The following is a 5,646-nucleotide window of genomic DNA, read 5'->3' as shown; positions in this document are numbered from 1 at the left end:
AAAAAAAAAAAAAAAAAAAAAAAAAAAACTTAGAAAAAGCAGACATTCTTTAAAAATATGACTCATTAAAAGTGACTGAAAAAAAAATAGAAAGCTTGAACTAGTTTTTAAAATAGTCCTGCTAAAGGAATGGAAGCAATACTGAAAAACAAAACAAACAAAAAACCAAACTTTCCATAAAGAAAACACCAGTTCCAGATTGTTTTACAGATGTGTTTTACCAAACTCAAAAATATCAGATCAATCCGATCTCATGCAAACTTTTTCAGAGAAGAGAAAAAGAGGAAATACTCCCCAACTCATTCTATGAAGCCAGAATAACACAGACGCCAAATCCTGGATAACAAAGACAGGAAAATATCAGGCACATTTTATTTATGAATATAGATGCAAAAATCTAAAACAAAATGTTAGCACATAGAATTTAATGACATATGTAAAATAAACCATAATACTCCGTGTATAAGTTGGGCTTACCCTACAAAAGTAAAAAAAAAATTTTTTGGCAGCTGACCAGTATGAGGATCTGAACCTGTGACCTTGGTGTTACAAGGCTGCCCTCTAACCAATTGAGCTAACCGGCCAGCCCCAAAAGCAAAATTTAATATTAAGAAAATCTCTGAATGTAATTGATCTCATTATATAATTATGTCAAAAGATGCAGAAACAGCCTTTGATTAAACTCAACATACATTTGATAAAAACTCTTAATATATTAGAAATAAAATAGAACTTTTTTCACCTGATCAAGGGGGGTCTCCAAAAATCCTACAATAAATGTCATCCTAGAGAAGAAATAGCAGAAGCATTAAAGTTATGAACATGACAAATATACCTACCATCACCATTTCTATCCAAAATTGTACTCTAGGACCCAGCCAGCACAATAAGACCAAAAGAAAAAAAAAAAAGCCAAAGGCAACAAGATTATTTTATTTCTCTAAATGTACTAAAATAGTTATTTTATATTCTGTGTCTCATAATTCTAACAGTTGAGTTCTTTGCAGGGGTGTTTAGTTTGTATTGTTTGTTGTTTTTGCTGGTTGTATTAGGATTGTGTATTAGGAAACAGAACTAATAGTACACATATATAGGTATATAAGAGGGGATTTATGATGGGAATTGGCTCACACAGTTATGGAGGTCCCATAATATGCTGTTTGAAAGCTGGAAAACCAGAAAAGCTGATGGTGTAATTTAGTCCAAGTCCAAACGCCTGAGAATCAGGGGAGCCAATGGTATAACTCTCCATCTGAGATGGAAGACCTGAGAATTGGGAGCTCCAATGTCCAAGGTTAGGAGAAAATGGATGTCCCAGTTGAAGGAGAGGGAGAAGATTCGTCCTTCCTCTGCCTTTTTGTTCTATCTGAGCCCTCAGTGGACTGGACGATGCTTGCCTGCTTTGGTGAAGGTGATCTTCTTTACTCAGTCTACTGATTCAAATGCCAATCTCTTCTGGAATCACCCTCATAGGCACACCCCCCAAATAATGTTTTACCAGCTACCTGGGTATCCCTTAGCCCAGTCAAGTTGACACATAAAATTAATCATCACAGTGGTTCTCGCTCATGGTGTCATGTTTCCTTATGTGTTTAGTATTATTTGACTGTGAGTTGTTCATTTTCTTTGGAACTTTTTTGTGGAATTATTTGAGGACTGAGATGAAGGTGAGTTCCTCTAACAAAGATTTATATTTGCGCCTGCTGGACACCTGAGGTACTACCAGTCTGGGATCATTTTATACTAAATTCTTGGTTTGAGTTTTTCCAGATCACCTAGGTAGAGTAAATTTGACTGCTTATGGTGTGAGGGCGAACTTGTAGTTGCGGATACTCAAGAGGTGATTCTTGCTCCCTACACTCATTGCTATTGCCAAGGTTTAAAACATGCAATTTTCTTGCAATTTTTTAGGTGTGAGGCTAGGGTGAGTTTTTTTTTTTCTAGTTCTCCTGTACCTGAGTGTACAGCCCTTTGGGGTTTGACCACCTTGGGTAGACTCTGGGTTTCATCTTCTTTTTCTCATGCCCTGAGAGACCATGAAAACTAAAGTTAAACTTCATCTGTCAGCAAATGCCCCTGTATCTGTTATTTATTGCCATAATTTTGTGGCATAACACAGCATTCCAAAACTCAGCAGTTTAAGTTAATAAGCATTTATTTTTGCCCAAGGGTTCTCAAATTGGCTCAATGGTTCTTATTCAACTGGGCTTGCTTTTGTGTCTGCAATCAGTTGTGGTCAGGTGGCTATCTCTGCCTCTCTTGGCTGATCTCTTGTTTAGAGGTCAGCTGGCTATAGACTGGTCTACGACGGTCTTGTCTTGGATAGTTGGGATGGCATGCCTTTCTCTCACCTTGTCATTCATCCTCCAGCAGACTATCTTAGGCTTGTTCTAATAGTGAAGGCAGGAGACCAAAAGAAAATGTAGAAATATGCAATCTCTTACGGCTTAGGTGTGGAACTGGCACATCACAACTTCTACATTCTATTGGCCAAAGCAAGTTACAAATCACCCAGATTCAAGAAAATAAAGTCTACCGCTTTAAAATAGAGTCTATCGCTTGATGCAGGGAGTTACAAAGTCACATGGCAAAGGACTTGGATTCAAGAAGAGGTAGATAATCGGTACCCCATTTGCAACCAATCCACAGCAGCCCCCAAGGCTAAATAAAGTTGGTTTAAGTGCTTGCTTACTTCTCTGGTTCTGCTTTCCCTTAGATTTTGGCTGGAGTGATGCTTATTTTCTCGCCTGCACATTGATATATTTAAGATTTTTTAAAATATTCTTTTAAAAAATTTACTTCTCAAAATACATTGTAGTTGATTTTCATGCCCCTTTACCCATTCCTCTCCACCCCCGTCCCTCCCCCCTACATCGTATCTGTTCATTTGACTTAAACAGTTCAGGGAATTTTTGTGGTTATTCTGTCTTCTTCCCCCCCACCTTTATTTGTGTGTTTATTTATTTATTTATTTTTAGCTCCCACAAATAAGTGAGAACATGTGGTATTTCTCTTTCTGTGCCTGACTTATTTCACTTAATATGACTTTCTCTAAGTCCATCCATGTTGTTGTGAATGGTAGTATTTCATGATATGGAGGTTCCTTAAACAATTACAGATAGATCTACCATATGACCCAGCAATTCCACTGCTGGGAGTATACCCAGAGGAATGGAAATCATCATGCCAAGGGCATACCTGTACTCCAGTGTTTATTGCAGCACTATTTACAATAGCCAACAGTTTGAACCAGCCCAAAAGTCCACCATCAGATGAGTGGATAAGGAAACTGTGGTACATCTACACAATGGAATACTACCTGGCTATAAAAAAGAATGAAATATTTAAGAAGATTTAAAAAAAATATTTTATCTGTTTTTTTAAAAGTAATTTATCATGTTTTCAGCAGGAGCATCGACTAAGGCACCTAGTCTGCCATATTGCTTGATTGACACTTTGATGAGTCTCTGTCTTTGCACATGGTGACTCTCCACCTGAAATTCTCTCTCCCAGTCTTTGAGACTCTAATGTCTCCTTTATGCTTCTCTACTGTGCCTCATTACCGAGGCAGAGCTGGTTATCGCCTCCAGACTCTAAAAGTATTCTATGCTCACCTCTATTAAGGCATGGAATTCCTAATATAGCAGTCATAATTTACAGAGCGCAGGGCCTCTTGTTCAAAATATTAAAAATTTTGAGACAGGAACAGCAGAGCATTAAACCAAGAGTGAGGTCCTTCTAAGTGCAGGGCTCTGCACCACTGCACAGGCCCACTCTCATGAAGCTGGCCCTGACAGTAATTATTGGTTTATGTTTTCATTTTCCTTATTAATCACTGGATGGGTATGAGAAAATACTGTCTAAGGTAAGCCTGTCTGATTCATCTTTAGGCCCCAAGAGGCTAGCAAAGTGCCAGGTACAATCAGTGGATGATTGTTGAATGAACAAATGAAAACTACAGTATGTTCTCAATTGTAAAGCACACCAACACTTTGATAACAGCTTTAAAAGTAGAAAAGCCATATTAAGTGTCCCCAACCATTGTCAGATGCTTTCTAGTTTCAGAATAGTTTATAAAATATAGATCTTAGAACTGAGAAAACATAGTGGTGCCTTTTAGTATCCTACGTGATGGTTATTCTTATGCTCCATAGGAAGGGAGACGTTTCTCTCAGTTCTAAAGTGGGTTCCTGGGACCAACTTTCTATCTTAATTTCTCTGACATTTGCTCTTGGCTGAACCCTGGGCTGGGAATTGTCTGCAACCTTAGCTCATGATTGAAGGGACAATGAATCCGTCTTGTAGGCAGCAGGATAGTTGACCAATGTGCTAATCTCCCACCAAACTTCTAGGTTTCCTTTGGGAGGGCTCTCCAAGTGCCTTTATGTCATTTATGGAATGTGGCACCTTTAAACACCTCCCTGGGAAAAGGAGAGAAGGCTTGGCTCCCAGTTCTGCCTCTTGGGCCCGTGGCCTCAGTTTCCCCCTTTATACCAGGAAGAGAGCCAGTGGTCCCAGAGGGATACAGAGAGAAGGGAGTTGTTGGGGAGCACTTAATCAGAACAACTCCAAGGTTTGTTCCTAGAGAGGTGGACAGTCTCTCAAGCCTCCCAAGCCCACACCTCACCACACCAAGCTTTCGAGGCGAGAAAAGGTGGAGGAGGAAAGAGGGCTTTAAGGATGCACACTACCGTCCACCCCAACTTACAGCGCCTGAAGCAGTGTTCCCTCTCACTCACCCCGAAAAGTCAGAATCCAAAACCAGCCCCTCCCCCACACTTTCAGCCCCTCCCCCTGCGGCTTCCCCAGCGCGGCCCCCTCCCCCCCATTACAGCATCGTTCTGGGCGCCAAGACGGATTCAAGCCAGGGACTGCTGCAGTCAGCGCTCAGCCTCTGGCCGCTCCTGCAGCCTGTGCCCAGGCTCTGCAGCCTCCGACTGTGCTTGGGACAGTCCCCTTTCCCTCCCCCACCCCGCCCCCGCCCCCGGCCTGGCACAACTCGTGGCTCAGGGCCCAGAGGTGGGCAGGCACAGTGGGCACGGGTGGGGGCCCCAGCAAAGACAGCAGGTATCTCGGAGTTCTCCCTCCACACTGGGGATGCCTCGGCTGTGCGGACAGTGGGTGGGGGACGGCTGTCAGTGGCTCTGAGGCCGGGCACAACGCCCCACCCTGGCAGAGACCGGTGCAAAAGAGGGGGCTCCTTGAACCGAGGCAGAGAGCTGAAGTCGGGGAGCAGACCCGGAAAACCCGAAGGAGAGTCTCCTAAGGGGACGTGCCTGGGGGGCTCTGCGTGACATTCAGGGCGTGACTGTGCCTCGGTGGGGCGCGAGACCTTGTCAGTGAGGCTGTGTGACTGTCTCTCGAATCGCCAGCCTCCGGGCTTGGGTCCCTGTGCCTAGGTCGGCTGTGCGTGGCCGTGCCACCGTGTGTGCCTGTTTCTGGGACCCGGCAAACATTGACCCAGTGGTCCCCGGGGAGGGGGATCTTATTCGCACCCGCGAGCTGGGCCTCCCAGGCGCTGTCGCTCAGCCAGGCGGGCGCTCCTCCGGGACCCCGGCGGCGGCCGGCGGCGACCTCAGCCCTCCTGGGGCCGGTGCGGGGGCGGGGAGCTCGTCCCCCTCCCGCTCCCCGGCTCCCGGCTCGGCC

General features: G+C 44.2%; 1 long non-coding RNA gene across 1 annotated transcript in view; it reads right to left on the bottom strand.

Annotated features, from left to right (window-relative positions):
- The window catches only part of LOC103600908, a 13,305-nt gene that overhangs the window by 5,851 nt on the left and 1,808 nt on the right, over nt 1-5,646 (bottom strand). Inside the window, exon 2 of the long non-coding RNA XR_551422.1 lies at nt 743-785. This is a non-coding gene — a long non-coding RNA (uncharacterized LOC103600908). The remainder of the gene's footprint in view (nt 1-742; nt 786-5,646) is intronic.

This window comes from Galeopterus variegatus, unplaced genomic scaffold, assembly GCF_000696425.1.
Source record: "Galeopterus variegatus unplaced genomic scaffold, G_variegatus-3.0.2 Scaffold106, whole genome shotgun sequence".
NCBI classification, from domain to species: Eukaryota; Metazoa; Chordata; class Mammalia; order Dermoptera; family Cynocephalidae; genus Galeopterus; species Galeopterus variegatus.
This window is presented reverse-complemented; position numbering and strand designations above follow the sequence as displayed.